This window comes from Gorilla gorilla, chromosome 2 (genome assembly GCF_029281585.2).
Source record: "Gorilla gorilla gorilla isolate KB3781 chromosome 2, NHGRI_mGorGor1-v2.1_pri, whole genome shotgun sequence".
Lineage (NCBI taxonomy): Eukaryota > Metazoa > Chordata > Mammalia > Primates > Hominidae > Gorilla > Gorilla gorilla.
Window position 1 is genome coordinate 166,896,063 of NC_086017.1, and position 18,445 is coordinate 166,914,507.

General features: G+C 42.9%; 1 protein-coding gene across 1 annotated transcript in view; it reads right to left on the reverse strand.

Annotated features, from left to right (window-relative positions):
- PLCH1 (phospholipase C eta 1) overlaps positions 1-8,069 on the reverse strand; it is a 252,839-nt gene extending 244,770 nt beyond the window's left edge. The window contains exon 1 of the mRNA XM_031009760.3: positions 7,853-8,069. The gene's annotated coding sequence lies outside the window, so the exon portion shown is untranslated. The remainder of the gene's footprint in view (positions 1-7,852) is intronic.
- Between the last annotated feature and the right edge of the window lie 10,376 nt (positions 8,070-18,445).

An 18,445-nucleotide genomic window follows, 5' to 3' on the forward strand; every position in this document is an offset into this window, starting at 1 on the left:
CCGAAGCGGGTGGATTGCCTGAGCTCAGGAGTTCGAGACCAGCCTGGGCAACACGGTGAAACCCCGTCTCTACTAAAATACAAAAGAAATTAGCCGGGCGTGGTGGCGCACGTCTGTAGTCCCAGCTACTCCCGAGGCTGAGGCAGGAGAATCGCATGAATCCGGAAATCGGAGGTTGCAGTGAGCCGAGATCACGCCACTGCACTCCAGCCTGGGTGACACAGCAAGACTCCGTCTCAAAAAAAAAAAAAAAAGAGTATATGGTGAATTGTTTACCTCTGACTTCTGTCCCTTAGTCATCAACTTCTTAATTCTTGTGTGTCCTTCTGGAGATTTTTTTCTTTTTTCTTTGTTGAGACAGGGTCTCAATCTATCACCCAGGCTGGAGTGCGGTGGCAGGATCACAGCTCACTGCAACATCAACCTCCTGGGTTCAAACAATCCTCCCACCTCGGCCTCCCAAAGTGCAGGGATTACAAGCGTGAGCCACCATACCCTGCCCTCCTAGAGATATTATGTATGTGTAAAAGAAAAGGTGGTTCCCCCCTCAAATATAAATTAAAAAATCAGAGGCTCTTCACATAACCCTAACTCCTTATATTAACACATTACTGTTCTATGAAGCAATCTCTTCTTTAAAAAATAAATTTTCAATACCTCCTATTTCACTCAAAGATAAGAAAGAGCTATTTGGCAAAAAAATAGGATGTCTGGAGAACTACATTGCATATGATTTTATAGCAAATCAACTCACTGAATTTCTGGTCCAGGATTCTGACCTGAAAAACCTGTATAGATCTTCCAAGTTCCCAGCAGGAATAATTTTGCAGAAGTTTTATTAGCACTCCATGCAGATCTAAGGTCCAGAAGCCTCTTCAACTTAATTGAAGAGGGAGAGAAGAGGGAAGTGGGAAGCTGAATTCAAATGTTTGGTTCTTGTGGACTAGCAACAAGGAAGTGAAGACAGATGAAAGAGAAACCTTGAGTGCCTTGGATCAGTTAATCAGTAACTCACTGACGCTGGCACTAAACTAGATCCCTCTGACATCCAGTGGCAATTGACCGGGTAAGGCTAGACAAGTTTGTAAGTCTCTTGCTCAGTGCAAAAGAACCAGCCACAGAGAGAAGAGGCTGCTTGGAGAATAAGCTACAGAAAACAACTAAAGAGCAAAACCCAGAGAGCCCTCCAGGGACCTGTGTGGTGTCTGAGGCAGAGGCTGAATTCCAAGGCAGAGTCCAGCACCCACTTTTTTTGAAACCCTTAGCATTTTCTTCTAGCCTGGAGTCAGGTACTAGGGAAGAAAGAAGACCCAGAAGAAGGGTGTGCTTTTTAAGGTGTGGTGCGCTATTAAGAATGCTGGACTGCCGGGAGTAGTGGCTCGTGCCTGTAATCTCAACACTTTGGGAGGTAGAGGTGGGAGGATTGCTTGAGCACAGGAGTTCGAGACCAGCCTGGCAATATAGTGAGACCCTGTCTCTACAAAATTTCTTTTAAAAATTAGCGGGGCGGGGCGCAGTGGCTCACGCCTGTAATTCCAGCACTGCGGGAGGCCGAGGCAGGCGGGTCACGAGGTCAGGAGATCAAGACCAGCCTGGCTAACACGGTGAAACCCTGTCTCTACTACAAATACAAAAAAAAATTAGTTGGGCGTGCTTGCGGGCGCCTATAATGCCAGCTACTAGGGAGGTTGAGGCAGGAGAATCGCTTGAAACCGGGAGGCGGAGGTTGCAGTGAGCCGAGATCCCCCCACTGCACTCTAGCCTGGACAACAGAGCGAGACTCCGCCTCCAAAAAAAAAAAAAAAATAGCATAACATGGTGGCACACGCCCGTAGTCCCAGCTACTCAGGAGGCTGAGGGACAAGGACCTCTTGAGCCCTGGAGGTGGAGGCTGCAGTGAACCAAGATCGTGCCAGTGACAGAGGGAAACCCTGTCTCAAAAAAATATACAAAAATAAAAGAATGCTAGACTTAGGTGTCTTAGGTATCCATCGCAACTCAGCCACCAATTGGCTGTGTGAACGATGACATTCCTGAGCCCGGTTTCTTTATGCTGAAACCAGCTCAAAAATACTGCAAATCTAAAACCAGCTCAGTACAAGCCAGTTGCAACTTCCCAGTACCACAGCAGTTTTAGGAGCACCAAAACTCCAGCTTCTGGAATAACTTAAGACATTTTCAGCAACTGTCCAAGGCAATTCTAATCTCCAGTTAGAAAAACATTGCAAAACACTACCCGGTCCATTCTAGCAGTAAATCTATCAATACTACCTCAAGAAAAATAATCGGGCAACATTTAGATAAAACCAACATCTAAATCTTAGGATGTCAGAAAGCACACATTAAAATCATGAGGAATCCTCTCAGACCCACCACAAGATGGCAACAATCCAGAAGTGGTAAGTGAGCAAGTCGATGCGGAAAAATCTCTACAGCACATAACCTAAACACCACTTCCAAAAACATAGCCCACATCGTTTATAAACAAAGTCGTGAATGTTTTCTGGAACCAGACCTGAATTTACAACCTCCTAAACTCCATGTAGGGAATGCAGTTTCTTTACTCTCTAGACAGCTTATCAGAAACTCTCTACCTGTCTGTACTTTGCATAAATGGTGAATTTGAAAATAAAAGTAACCCAGCGTTTGTCACAAATTTCCCGCCTATTACCACTGCATTCCTGAGTAGTAATAGGATGTAACAGAACATGCAGGCAGACAGACGTGGGTTCAAATTCCAAGTCTGTTCCACGTTCGTCTGTCCCATGTTCCATCTTAGGCAAGAAACTAACCTCTCTGAACCTCATCAGTAACATAGGATAAGAATTCCTGCCTCTCTTGATTATTGTGTATTATAAAAAGACATAAAATAAGTGCCATCACGTTAGGAATACATTAATGTTCACTTCCTCCTTTTCTTCCAGAATCCTTTAAAATATTTACAGAACAATAAATAACCAGAAAAGCTATCCCCCCTTATGGTAAATCCCAATCATGCCAAAATTCCTCAGACCAAAATAGACACCAACTGAAAAACAGCTTTTTTGTACTTAGACATAGCATGTGTACCATATGTGTTCTCATGATACACACATGCTTATAAAAAGATATTGTCAGAAGGTAACCACTGTTGGCTGGGTGCGATGACTCAGGCCTGTAATCCCAGCACTTTGGGAGGCCAAGGCAGGCGGATCATCTGAGGTCAGGAGTTCGAGACCAGTCTGGCCAACATGGCAAAACCCCATCTCTACTAAAAATACAAAAATTAGCCGGGCATGATGGCGGGCGACTGTAATCCCAGTTACTCAGGAGGCTGAGGCAGGAGAATCACTTGAACCCAGGAGGTAGAGGTTGCAGTGAGCCAAGATCTACTGCACTCTAGCCTGGGTGATAGAGAGAGACTCTGTCTCAAAAAAAAAAAAAAAAGAAGAAGAAGAAGAAGAAGGTAACCACTGTTAATTCTACCCAACAATATTAGGTTAAATCATATGACATTGCTGATGTTTGACCACCTTATATTTACAACTATAGCAGTTTCATATAGTTGGAAATAGCAAATCTAGGGCAAGGATTCAAGGCCAGGAGCAGTGGTTCATAACTGTAATCCCAGCACCTTGAGAGGCCGAGGAGGGAGGATCACTTGAGCCCAGGAGTTCAAAACTACCCTGAGCAACATAGTGAGACCTCATGTCTAAAATTTAAAATCGAATTTAAAAAATAAAGCAAGGATTCAATATCTGTCTGCCCTCCCTAGATTTCCTGAAAACAACGAGATCATTAGAAATCAGTAACTCTGCGTTGTCATCCCCATTCTGCCATTTATTAGCTGTGTGACTTTTAAGAAAATCATTTAGCAACTTTGGGCCCTGGTTTCCAGATTTATATGATACATATGGTAGATTTATCTTTTTCTGCTCTGTAATTTAATGACTATAATAAGGCATAGGCACTTAGGTTAGTGCCACCAAAATACATAGCTGGTAAGAACATTTTAAACTTAGCTATCCACGTTATCTTGGTTGTCCCTTCTGCATCTATCCTGCCCTCTTCCACTACGAAGCACAGAAGACAGAGACCTTGATGATAATAAAATAAAGCTGTGTAAACTTCTTCACAGGCTTCTTAAAATGCACTTCTAATTTGGCACACCCTACCACAGCAGTACTGGATTTCTCCTTAAACAAAAATGGTCACGGGTGTCAAAGAGATGTGAGTGAGTGTCCACTGAACTGTGTCTAAATGATTTTCCTTGTGACCAAAGCCAGCCTGGAATAAGCCCCTGCTAGTGAGAAGAGAGAACATGCTTCCCAGGCCGAGGAGGCATTGTTCAAAGTAATGAGTTCTGCACCACTTGGTCCACAATTCACAGCTGAGTCTGATTTTCCTAGACAAAGAGCAATAACCAAATGGAGGATGCTCTTCAGCAAGCTTCCCTGGGTTTATCATTGTTTTTAGACTCATGAGGTGGTGAAGGAAAGATGAGAGTTTCCCTAACCGTCTATGTCCTAGGAATGACAAGAGGAGATGTTTGTCAACCCTGGTCAACATTATGCCAGGATTTTGTCATGGCTGTAATGGATTTCAAGAGTTTAAATTCACTAAAAATGTCTAGAAATTATTCCATCTCAAAAGTTAAATGTTTAAATACTCTATTGTATTCCTTTTATCCTTTTATCATAATTTTATATCCTCTTTTTTTTTTTTTTCCTCAGGGAAAAAATAGTTATGATCCTTCAGGCATGCAGACCAACATTCTTAGAAGGAAGCTGCAGAAGGTTCATTATGTCATGAAACACAGAGCCAGAACAAAGGATTACTGAATCACTCACCTTATCTTCATCTAAGAAACCTGAGAATTACAAGGTTTCTGTTTCTTCTAAACTCTGTGCTGCACTTGCCAAGACTACAAGTTTTAGAGTAGAGTTTGTACTTCAAAAATGTAAGAAAATAGGTGCACATAATGCTTCCTATCCTAGAGGTAGAGCCTTATCTAAATTACTCAGTTTCAGCATTTGTTTCTGAATCTGCAAGTCTGAGTGATTAGCACCAAATCAATCGTTCTCCTTAAGAGTACCAAAGGTAGTATCTTCACTCTGAACGTCTGAAGTGGTGTTAGAATTATTTCGGGACTCACAGCTCTTAGTTCATTCAGAACAGAAATCTGGATTTATTCATCTTGCCTTATATATAATACGTTCTCAATAAACATTTGTTGACTAAGTGAATAAATTAAGTAAAAAACATTTCGTTAAGAATTTTCACAGTATTTTACATTATGGCACCCTAACAAGAAGCACTTTTATCATATTCTATGTTTATAATACTAGCCCTATATCTGGAAGACTGATTTTTAAAATAAATTTAATTGAAGTTGATGATGTGGGAAAATATATCAAACGGAAGCAATAACTTTAAACAGATTTTATTGCAAATCTGGTGCCACTATAAATCTTCGCTCTGCCCATCAACCTTCCCTCTCTTTGTCTCCTTCCCATTGCCTCTCCCCAGCCTCCCCCAGGTACTCCCAGTCTCATTATCCCATGATCTGTTAAAACTGTAGTTTACCTCCTGGAACCAGCAGAAACACATGTCACTGAGAATTAGGGAATTGGAGCCAGTTACAAGCCACCAAATAGGGTCACAAAGTATCTGAACCTGAAAATTAAGAGTTTTTCTATTTTGCTAAACACGAGAAAAGACGAAAAACTCAGTTGGACTTATTTTTAAACATTTGAGCTAGATGGATTGCACAATGTTAAGAATTTATGACAAATGAGATGGGAGACAACTTTAACAGCATGTTACTCGCTAATCATTTGAAAAGTGGTATGTTTGATTTCATTTGCTGACGGTGGGAGGATATTATCTTAAAACATCTACCACAAATAAACACTTGCTATTCTTGAAAACAAATTGCTTGAAACTGGTATGTAGCGAGACAGTACTCACGTATTACTTCATCCAAGGTATTTTATGCCACACTTTATCCCAAGAAGAATAACTCCATTTTAAATTTGTATTAGCATTTATGTTAATTCTAACCAATGTTTAATAGCAACCAGGTACCAATCATGCTGCCAAATATTGATGCAGTTTAAGAAAAATAAGCAAGAAGCTACCGCTCCTTCTACATACCCCTTAAGATGTGTACTTTTGCCAAATGCTAGGCTGTATGTAAACAAACGGATTTTAAAAGAGGGGATAGGGCTGTCAAGATTCACAATTTTATGAAAATGAAAATGATTCTCGTCTGCTGGTCGCGGTGGCTCACGCCTGTGATCCCAACACTTTGGGAGGCAGAGGTGGGTGGATCACCTGAGGTCAGGAGTTCCAGACCAGCCTGGCCAATATGGTGAAACCCCGTCTCTACTAAAAATACAAAAAATAGCTGGGCGTGGTGGCAGGAGCCTGTAATCCCAAATACTCGGGAGGCTGAGGCAAGAGAATAGCTTGAACCCAGGAGGCGGAGGTTGCAGTGAGCCGAGATCGCACCACTGCACTCCAGCCTGGGCAACAGAGCCAGACTCCGTCTCAAAAAAGAAAAAAAGAAAAAGAAAATGACTCTCAACAGACAGCTTGAGAAAACTGGCTTCTGTTAAGGCTTCTTGAAGCATTCTCTGCAGAAGACTTTAACCCCAAAGGTGACCAAAACGCTGCGGCAACTGAAAAAAACTACCGCCTCTTCTGGGAAATCCTTTGTTTCTTTTCATTGGCATTATACTCTGGTCCCTTTTGCATAGCATCTCCTTGTCATAAACATGCCAATAAACAGGACATGGGTGCTGCTGGGTTGTACAAGCTCTGCTCTTCACCTGGGTTAGGAGGCACAGATTTGTCCTTGTAACGCTCGAGAACAATCACTTCACTGAATTTTCTAACTCCTTACCAGGAAGTAAATGTTTTATTCGTCTCCCCTTTTCGGGACAGAGGGGGATTTCAATTGCTGCCCTAATAACTAATCTCTCACCATTTTCTTCTGTCCGTGATCAAAACGGTAACAAGGGAAGGGAAAAGTTGGGTTTTTTTTTTAAATTTAGTTGGTTATTGCTTTAATGCTGAACTCTCAACGTCAAAATGTGATCACAAATTGATTCGCAGAAGGAAACAAATAGAAAAAGCCTCGGGAAGGAGGGGAGAGGGCGTCGCAGACGCTCAACAGGGAACTGGGTTTAGGGGCTCGCGGGGTGGCGTCTCGGACCCGCAGCTCAGTCGCCAAGGAAACGCCGCGCAGGCGCAGAGCGTGCCGCCCCGGGGCCGGGGTTTGCCTCCACCACCCCGCGCCGCTCGGGCGCTCTTGGTTCTTCCCAGGAAAGGGCAATGGAGTATATCCTCCTCGCGCTGAGCACACCTAGTCTCTAAGAGGGTCTTGAGCAGGGTCACCGGGCTCAGGAAAAGCTGTGAGACTCCCCAAGTGTAACGGACGCTGCACTCCCCTTGCTGGGAAACGCGGACCTGCTCTCCTGGCGGCGTCTGGCGGTCAGAGAGAGGGTCCCGGGACCCCGCGTGAGGGTGAAGCATCCTGCAGCGAGGCTGGACCTTCCACCGGGCGAAACGCCACCCACCACCACCGCAAGGGACCCGAGAGTTACATTATTTCGCGGACACACCCACCCACCCTCATCCTTCTGAATTATGGGACACTGAAGAGCGGCCGTGGCCAGTTCCCCGCACGGGGCCTTAGGGGATCCCCACGCACAGCACTCACAGTCCTAAACAGGCGTGTCCCGGCTGTGGCTGCCGAGAGAGGAACTCGGGCCACCTGCCCACTCGCTCATCGGACTGGCGTACCAGTTCTCTTTTTCCTGCACACCCCCTTCTCTCCTGGGCCCCTTCTTCCCCCGAAAGCACTGACCTCCTCAGCTTTGAGTGTTCAGTAGCTGAAGGACTCCTCGGAGTCCGTGGCACAGGGAGCCACCTCCGAAGTGCTGGGGTGATGAGTTATTGGCCCCTGTGACTCCAACTCCAAACCCCTGCCAAGGGCCAGAAAAGCCCCCCTAGAAGAGCACTTCTCCCCACTATCCAGCAGAAGCCCCAGACGAGCGGGGAAGAGCAGAGCGCCGCCGCCACAACCTGCTTTCTCATTCAAATCCTCACGCTCACACAGGAGCCCCCCTCCCTCTCGGCCCCGCAGCTTCCGAGGAAATCAGGAACTGGAGTTGCGGAGAGCGGACTGGAGCGCCCGCTGCCTCCTCTGGCCCGGGCGGGATGGGTGTACGGAACCCCAGGGCTGCACGTGGAACCCCAAGGCTGCACCTGGAACCCTTGGCTTACACTCTCCTGCGGGGCTCCCCGCTTGGCAAGGGCCAGAAGCACTGGGAATGAAGTCCTTTTACTCCCCCGCAAGTTTCAAAAGTTTCCAAACCCAGGGTAACCCCTTGGGGCTGTAGCCAGACGGCCTCGGTGGTGGGGGGTAAAGGAGTTGGAGAAACAAAGTTGGAGGTGAAGGGCGCAGGGAATGGGAACTGCGTGCAACTTGCACCAAAGTAAAAAGTGTTCTCAAACGTCCGTCTTACCTCCTTTAAAAAAAAAAAAAAAAAAAAATTCTAAGAATATAGCATCTGTCGATGCCGCAAATTAAAGAGATCTACTCTGAGTGAATGGGAACTGCGTGCAACTTGCACCAAAGTAAAAAGTGTTCTCAAACGCCCGTCTTACCTCCTTTAAAAAAAAAAAAAAAAAATTCTTAGAATATAGCATCTGTCGATGCCGCAAATTAAAGAGATCTACTCTGAGTGAAGTGCAACTAAAATTGAGAGCGTGTAAATGGTAACACTTTGCTTTTATTTACCCCCAGTCTCTTCATTTGGAAATGCTACTCCTTGGCATTAACAGGCCACTTATTCACTTAGATCCGTTTAGTGGCTGGTTGACTCAAGCGGGCAACCTGCCGGGAGTAAGAAGGCGGCGGTGGCAGAGGAAAGCTTGCACGAAGCAGGCACTCAAGTGTTGATGAAACGATGAAATCTGCTGAATGCACTGAAAGGATGAGTGACCAGCTTGGGGCGGATGCTGGAACCGCCGCTGGCCTAGACGGCCGCGGTGTGATCCGGCTTCTGGATTCCAGGATTTACATTTATCAGCCTTCATTCAACCTGCCCTATTGTTAGTTCAAAGCCTGGCTGGGAAGGAGTGGGGACGCAGCTCTTCACTCACCTTTCAGTTTAAAATAATCCTCCAATAAGAATGTCCTAGGAAAGCTGGCAGCATGGGGTTGGCAGGGATTTTCTGGGCTTAGTGACAACATAAACTAAAGTCATTTTCTTTTTTCATGCGTGAATTTGCCTAGGAAGTTACAAAGGAGTAAGTTACAAATGAGTGCCTGAGATTGGAGCTCGGGGCCTTGGCTGCCTGTCCTCTTTGACAGACAGTGTGGAGGGTGGTAGCACTGTGACCTCTCAGCGCAAGATCTAGGGTTTCACCTTTTCATCCCACTTAGCCGATACCATAGAAACAACCCATTTGTATTATTCAATTCAACAGAGGCAATTACAATGTCACAGCAAAGCACCATGGGCAAGAAGAAACTTTATCCTGAAAACAATCCTAGACTCTCAGAAAAAAGAAAAAAGCCACCAGAATACCCACTTGAATTTCTTCCTGCCAATAGTACCAGGAAGAAATCAATTTGGAAAAAATGTAGGTAAGGTCCTTTGCCTCTATAGAAAGAAACCTCCCCAAATTTACTTGTTTTTGTTTTTGTTTTTTCGCATGCCCATACACAAGCCTCAATTTATAAGAAATTAAGTCATTAACCCTCTGCCTCCAAACTGCTTTATATTTTGTAAACAAGCTTGTTGGAGATTTGTTTTGCTGGTAACCTCCATGGTGAATAGAAAAGCAAAAAAAAAAAAAAAAAAACCACCAAGATAATCCCTCAACAGCAGCAGTTCACCCACTAACCTCCGGTGTTTGTCTTTCTTGAGTCTGAAAAAATGCAGATGCACATGTTGAAATAAACTCAGACACAAAGTTCATAATAAGAGCACTTGTTTGCTATGCATTCTTTATTTTGATAGTTTTAATCAACTCCCATAATTTTGTAAACTTTAAAATTTTTAAATTGTGTGATATTTCAAACCTACCAAAAACAGGATATACACCACGTAATACTCCTGCTCCCCCCAGCCCTTCTTTTTTAAATAAAGCATTACAGATATAGCTAAACCCCAACTCCTGACTCATTATCCCCACCCCTTCCCAAAGGTAATAATTCTGAAGTTGGTATGAATCATAATTATGCATGTTCTTAAATGTTTAGGACATTTATACATCCATAATCTTTTAATGTAGCTTTTCTCTCCTAGTCGTTTTAACATTATTTATCTGAGAAAAATCACTAAAACAATTAATTAATTAATTGGAGAAAGTCACTAAAAACAAGAAAATGTGTTACATTGCTAAGTTTTTAGAAGCAGGACAGAACTATTTTCCTGCTTGTGACAATCAGAGTATGGAATAATAACAAAGGGATTAGACAGTGGGTAATAAGCAGCCTCTCTAGGTTACACAAACTCTTCCATGGTTACCAAAGAATAAATAGAAAAACAAAACAAATAATACCCTCCTCTTTCACTGGTTAAAGGGGAACTGGAGAAAATGAGATCTGCATTAAAACTTCTTTGGGCAGGTAAGACAAACATCCTACATGGTAGTAAAGTACCTTTTCTAGAGGATCTCTTGGTCATGCAAGCTATGATCTTTTAGTAAGGATTTACCACTTTTCCAAGTATAAAGAACTCCTGCTGGTAGCTCAATACAAGGTTGAAATCCGCCTGGCTGAAAAGTCTGGGGTTGAATTAGCCCTGCCTCTTCAAGCACAGGGACATCCATCTGTACAGTAGTTACAAAAATCTTTTGCTGTGATTCTTTGACTTAATGTCCTCCCAGCATTAAAAGTGCTAAGAAAGCATCAATTTTTCTTAAATGCCATTGAATGGTGAAAGGCATCCCTCCCAACCCCCACCCTCCTCATTTCCTAAGCGATGACTCTCATTAATTATACTGGCACACCACTGCCCAGCCTCTCTTCTAAATAGCTGCCAGATTTCTACATATCATCTCTGCCTTGATACAGAATGTGCACTGACACCAGGATCACAGAAAATCCTGTAAGAGGTGCCTGATACACAGTAAAATGATTGATGTGCCTTGTGTTGAGCCCGCTGTGCTGCATATCGTAGGGGGTTTCTTAGAAAACTGCACTGGGAATTTCTGTGTTGGAAAAAGATTTTTCTAGCTGTGCAAAAATTGTGCTTCCAGTTGCAAAAAGAGCCATTTATTTAAGGTGTTCAAATTTAAACAGCAACCATCTTGAGTTATATCCACGAGCAAGAGAGGAAAGGAGATAAATGTTCCCTATTTTAATCAATGCACCAAGTTAAGAAAACCATTGACCAAAAAAGCTTATCAAGGAAGAAGCACTCCTCTTTCAACACATATTTCTTTAGTACTTGCCATGTACCAGGCACTGCTCTAGGTGGTAAGCCTTAGCTGGAATATAGATAGCACTCCTGAAGTAGAGAGTAGTACCTGTCTTTATGGCCCTACTCTACAAATTGGTCACAGCTTTTAGGTACAAATAACAAAACCCCTTATCAAACCAGCTTGAGTAAAAAAAGCTGTTGTATTGACTCCCACTTTAAGATAGGGGGAAGGATAAGGACTTCAGAAACAGTGGGAGTCTAGCAATTCAGAATCAGCATTTCTCTTGTTAAAGAAAAAATTAGTCAGTGTTAAAGCATGGTAAGGAAGGCTTTATCCAGCACCATCGAAATCGGCACAGGGACTACTACAAGGAGCTCGTGCAGAATACAGCATAGGCAGCTTGGAATTTAAAGACAAAGAGCAGATGGGGTTGCTGGATGAAAAATCACTAAGAGGAAACATCAGGAATATGAGGGACTCTAGCTAACCCAACATAACTGGATTCTTGCTGAACACAGGCCAGAGAGATCAGACATGACCTGGGCGATAGTGGAGGATGAGGGATCTGATCAGATATTGAGAATGATCAGATATGGAGAGTGGGGGTTCTTGCTAAACTGACTTGGCAGAACTCTTTTCTAAAACTGAGTTTTACAAGAAAACGCACATATGGGCCCAGGAGAAGCTCAGAAGCATGACTAATGTTTGTTTGGCCAAGCAAGGAATTTTTGTCACTCTCACACTTTCACCTTTGCTCCTACTATTTCCCTGTCTCTGCTTTTCTCAGTGTTTTGATCCTATTCTCTCCTATTCCATATGAGCTTTCTGTACAAGCTGGGGGTGGGGAGAGCATGACTAGAGACAGCTCCAGGTTTCAATCGTCTCAGCTAGAGAGGCCTTTTTGCTTTTACCATCTGTAAATAAGATGGTAGGAAAGGATTCGAACTGACCTGACTTAGGTCATGTGTCCATCCATAGGTCAATTACTGTGGACAACAATAAGTAGAGTATATGTGTGGCCAGACCCTGATTATACACACACCCTTACGGCCAGGAAGGCGGGGTATTATAAGTAGCAGCCCATCAGAACTGCTTGGATCCAGGGAGGATTTGTTCCCAAGATGAAAGGGGCTGGTCCTACCAAGTGAAGGCAGGAAGAGATTCTGGCAAATAAAAAGAATAGATATGGGCTGGGCACGGTGGCTCACACCTGTAATACCAGCACTCTGGGAGGCTGAGGCGGGTGGATCACGAGGTCAGGAGTTCGAGACCAGCCTGGCTAACATGGTAAAACCCCGTCTCTACTAAAAATACAAAAATTAGCCAAGCATGGTGGCAGGGACCTGTAATCCCAGCTACTCGGGAGGCTGCGGCAGAGAATTGCTTGAACCCGGGAGGCAGAGGTTGCAGTGAGCCAAGATCTCACCACTGCACTCCAGCCTGGGTGACAGAGCGAGACTCCGTCTCAAAAAAAAAAAAAAAAGAATAGATGTTCCCTAGGCTGCCCTCTCTTAAATCTGCTGCCAAAGAAAGAAACACCTTTATACTGATTCATATGTATATGACTTAATCTACAAAGTAGATCAGAAGAGAAATTTCCTAAATCCATCATGGGAGACTGAGGGGAGAGGAGTAGTAATGGCCAACTGTAAGTTCTACCAATCTTTCCCTCCCCAGCTGAAGAAGCATGTGTCCCCATGTGGAGCCAACTGACAGGAGCTGGAGATGGGGAGGAAGGAACATAACCGGATAGCTGATCTCTGAAAGAGTTGTTTTGTTTTGTGTTTTTGATTTTTTTATCATGGAAGTGTTTATACATACACAAAAGTAGAATAGTATAATAAAACCCTATGTATTAGTCACTGTGTTTCAACAATTGTTAATATTTTGACAACTTTATCCAGGAATATGGAGATTCTCTGAAATACTTAAATTCATAAACTAACACATTTTTGCAGTACTATGATGCTGGTTACTGAAAGAAATGCATGCCTCTTATGGCAAATTATATAAGACCAGTGTATGCAAAGCCCTTAGCAAAATGCCTGCTACAAAATGAGCTCTCAAATATGTCAATTATTTTTACTGTTAATATTTGAAACCTATTTAAACTTTTATTTATTTATTTATTTATTTATTTATTTATTTATTATTTTGTGTGTGAGACGGAGTTTTGCTCTTGTTGCCTAGGCTGGAGTGCAATTGCGCGATCTCCACTCACTGCAACCTTCCCCTCACGGGTTAAAGTGATTCTCCTGCCTCAGCCTCCCAAGTGGCTGGGATTACAGGCATGCGCCACCATGCCCGGCTAATTTTGCATTTTTAGTAGAGACGGGGTTTCACCATGTTGGCCAGGTGAACTCCTGACCTCAGGTGATCTGCTCACCTTGGCCTCCCAAAGTCCTGGGATTACAGGCCTGAGCCACAAGTCTACAAATGGAAATGTTTTGGCATACAGAGGAAAATAATGTTGGTTTTTTTTGTTTTTTGTTTTTTTTTTTTTTTGAGACAGAGTCTTGCTCTGTCGCCCAGGCTGGAGTGCAGTGGTGCGATCTCGGTTCACTGCAACCTCTGCCTCCCAGGCTCAAGCAATTCTCCTGCCTCAGCCTTCAGAGTAGCTGGAATTACAGGCGCCCGCCACCATGCCTGGCTAATTTTTGTGTTTTTTAGTAGAGACGGGGTTTCACCATGTTGGTCAGGCTGGTCTCGAACTCCTGACCTCAGGTGATCCACCCACCTCGGCCTCCCAAAGTACTGGGATCATAGGCATGAGCTACCGCGTCCAGCCGAAAATAATGTTTTTTAAGAGACGGGGCTCTCACTATGTTGCCCAGGCTGGACTCTTAACTGCTGGGCTCAAGGAATCCTCCTGCCTCAGCTTCCTGAGTAGCTGAAACTACAGGTGTTCTGCTGGAAAATAACTTTTTAAGGCTAAACTCTGATTTTTCATTTCTTACCAACAGACTATAACTTTTTTTTAATGATTTATTTTTAAATGGCAGCTATTTACATTTTTTCTATAACAAGCCTATATAGCTGGGTGCGGTGGCTCACACCTATAATCCCAGCACTTTGGGAGGCTAAGGCGGGCAGATCACGAGGTCAGGAGATCAAGACCCTCCTGGCTAACATGGTGAAACCCTGTCTCTACTAAAAATACAAAAAAAAAAATTAGCCGGGTGTGGTGGCACATGCCTGTAATCCCAGCTACTCGGGAGGCTGAGGCAGGAGAATCTCTTGAACCTGGGAGGCGGAGGTTGCGGTGAGCCAAGATGGTGCCATTGCACTCCAGCCTGGGCAACAAGAGTGAAACTCCATCTCAAAAAAAAAAAAAAAAAAAAAAAAAGCCTATATAACTGTTTTCCCCTTTTATCTGGAAAGGTCAAAAATATTATAAGCAATAAGCAAATGCACATTTCACCATACAAATAAGGAGAAAACATGAGTTAAATTGTTAAACTGAGGAATGAGCCTGGACTACATATCAGAATTCTAAATAATAGGTCCCCACTTTACTGCCTTGGCAAAATACTTCATCCTGTGAATGCTGGGTGAAGGGAAAATAGCATAGCTGTGCCTAAGTTAATTTTATTCAACTAAGATTTTCTTAACTTCAGTTATACTTTTCGGGAGATTTTAGTTCGCAAAATAGGGTGAACACTTTCTAAAAGGCAGTAAGTGTGCTAATTAAAGTGAACTTTCCCCATTTTCTATTCTTCTCCAACTTGTTTGATTGTTTATTTCTCCTGTGGTGGGAAGGGGAATGAAGTAGTTGGAGGAAACAATAGTGTCAGAGAAGGAGAGAGCCCCCTTTCCTCCTTCCTAAGAGCTTCACAACTCAGCTCTGTGCATTTTGTTTCCAGAAAGACCTCCCACAGAGCCAATATCTGCAACTCTCAAGATGGTCAAAGCTTGCTCACCAAGACAGACCTTTAATTGAAGTTTCTTTATTCAGCCTTAGAAGTAAGACTGAAACTTTGAGGCTACATATTTCGCTCATGGAATATACTGGGTTCCCCCTCCAATACTATCGTTAAAAAATTCTGTAGAATTCAATAATATAATTAAAAGAATCTGAAGCACCATTTTTATAGACATTGAACAAAAGTTTAGAAAGACAAGCAAACTGAATTGTAGACAGAAAATGAGGAAAGACACTGGTGAAAGAGTTACAGTGCAAATTCTAAAGTTTTGAAAGACAGGGGACATTGTTGGGGGAGGCAATTTACACCACCAGGAAAACTCTTCTATTTCCCTACCAGTTGGAATTCTAATGTGGTGTGCACTCTCTTACTAACACCTGTTTATTTTTAACCAGAAAACAAATGGTTGGATTTTTCTGTACAAACAGATCAAAAGTTTTTCTCACCTTAAAATTTGTATTTAGTTTTTGTTTCACTTATTTGCATAATTAAACTAGCTACATATTAAGAGGGCTTGCTTTGTCCAAAATAAATGTCTCCCTTTTTAAACTTGACAAGTTTACAAAATGTTCTCTCAGATCATTTCAGCAAATTAATCTTCATGGTGTAGGCTGATGGGATGCATGGGGGAAATTCTGACTAAAAAAAAAAAAAGGTCCTGGTCAAAATGACAAGGCAGCACTGTGATGGTCCATTCATTTATTCTTTCATTCATTTAGTTAACAAATATTTACAGAGTTCCCTATATGAGCAAGAAACAGGGCTAAATCCTGCTGTGGAAGGAGCAGAAATGATCCAAAATTCAGTAAGTATGGTTTGAATTATAAAGTCTAATATACCTTGGACTAGAGAGAAGAGACATGTAAATAAATAATTACAATATAATGTAACAAGGGCTAAAATAGATATGTGTACAGTGTTGCAGAACAGAAGAGGGCGCTAATTACTCAATTTCATTGCTAGTTACACAGAAATAAAGTGTTTTGATAACCAAAACAAAGCAGAAAATGGAAGTAATGATCCCAATGCCTGAATTTTTAAAAAACCTCATTTCTGTCTGAATTACTCACTGTCTTCACTTGAGTTCTAGATATCATCAGGCTGGCCAGGTGTGGTTGCTCACGCCTGTAATCCCAGTACTTTGGGAACCCGAAGCAGGCGGATGAAGTCAGGAGTTTGAGACCAGCCCGACCAACATAGTGAAACCCTGTGTCTATTAAAAATTAAAAAATTAGCTGGGTGTGGTGGCATGCACCTGTGGTTCCAGTTACTAGGAAGGCTGAGGCAAGAGAATGGCTTGAAGACGGAGGTTGCAGTGAGCTGAGATTGCACCACTGCACTCCAGCCTGGGTGACAGAGCAAGATTCTGTCAAAAAAAAAGGAAGAAAAGAAATCATCAGCCTTCTTCCAAAGAGTGTGCTAGAAAATGAGATCTTCTGTACCGACTTTTAGTAACCGATAGTCATATTTTTGCATTGCAAATCAGTGCATACATTTAAATATATTTATAACAAAAAATTAACAAAACAATACTTATCTTTGCTATGTTCAATGCATCTTGATACATTTTATCCTGTTCTGTTCCTTTATCTTAATTGCTGGTGGCAACCCATTAAACTGATATCACATCTCACTAATAGGCAGAGCCTACAATTGAAAAACAGTGTTTGGGCCGGGTGCGATGGCTCACACCTACAATCCCAGCACTTTGGGAGGCTGAGGCAGGCAGATCATGAGGACAGGGGTTCAAGACCAGCCTGGCCAATATGTTGAAACCCGGTCTTTACTAAAAATACAAAAAAAAATTAGCCAGGCCTGGTGGCACGCATCTGTAGTATCAGCTACTCGGGAGGCTGAGGCAGGAGAATTGCTTGAATCCAGAAGGCGGAGGTTGCAGTGAGCCGAGATTGTGCCACTGCACTCCAGCCTGGGCGACAGAGTGAGACTCTGTCTCAAAAAAAAAAAAAAAGAAAAACAGTGTTTGGTCAGGTGCAGTGGCTCACCTCTGTAATCCCAACATTTTAGGAGGTCAAGGCCAGCAGATCGCTTGAGCCCAGGAATTCAAGACCAGCCTGGACAACATGGAGAAACCCGTGTCTACAAAAAACATAAAAAAAATAGCTGGACATGGTGGTGCTGGTGCGCACCTGTACTCAGCTATTCAGGAGGCTGAGGTGGGAGGATCACTTGAGCCCTGGAGGCAGAGGTTGCAGTGCGTTTAGATCATGCCACTGTACTCCAGCTTGGGCAACAAAGCAAGACCCTGCCTCAAAAAAAAAGGAAAACAATGTTCCAATGTGTTCATTAAAAATGAACAAGGAGCAAAGCAGTAATACTCAGAACAGAACCAAGTGAGATCAGAAGATCCCCAAAGACCTACATCCTGCCCAGTAAATTGGTAAATCTCATAACCATATAAGATTAAGTCTCTGGCAGAATAAAAGTCCTGTGATTCTCAACCCTTTAGCCATCCCTGGGCTTCTCAACCCGTATCAACAGAAAGAGGTGTCCAGATCTCAAAAGGTGGATCTGCTCCAATGGCTATTTTTGAAGAGGCCATGGAGGATAAGGATGATCTTACAGAGAACAGAACTGAGGCACCCAGATGGTATGACCAAGAAATGCACACAACTAGGACCAGGAGCTATCATTATTCCTCTCCAGCAGGATAAGACAGAGCTGTGGACTACTGACATTCTATTTTCCCTCGCATTATATAGTGGATGCATTGACATTTGAACTAAGGCTTCCAGATCATGAGGAACTACCTCTAGACCTGACCAAAAGGGAATACCTCTCAGAGATCCCAAACAAGTGGATGGGCTTTTTGGATTGTAATTGGGTAATCCCACCCACTTACTTACTAGATAAAGCCTACCTTTTTTCCAGAAGTATAATAATGAACTCAAGTCATCAGTATCTCATTAAAATACCACCTCATCATAATTTGCAAAATGTTAAAATATCTAGCTAATTAATGATACCTTTCCTGATTTTTCATCATTAATATCATTTTTTAATTTTAATATTTAATAGTTTGATGTAATTTTAATGGGAGGAATGCAAGTTAAAGGAATGAGCTCAAATTGCCACCTTGA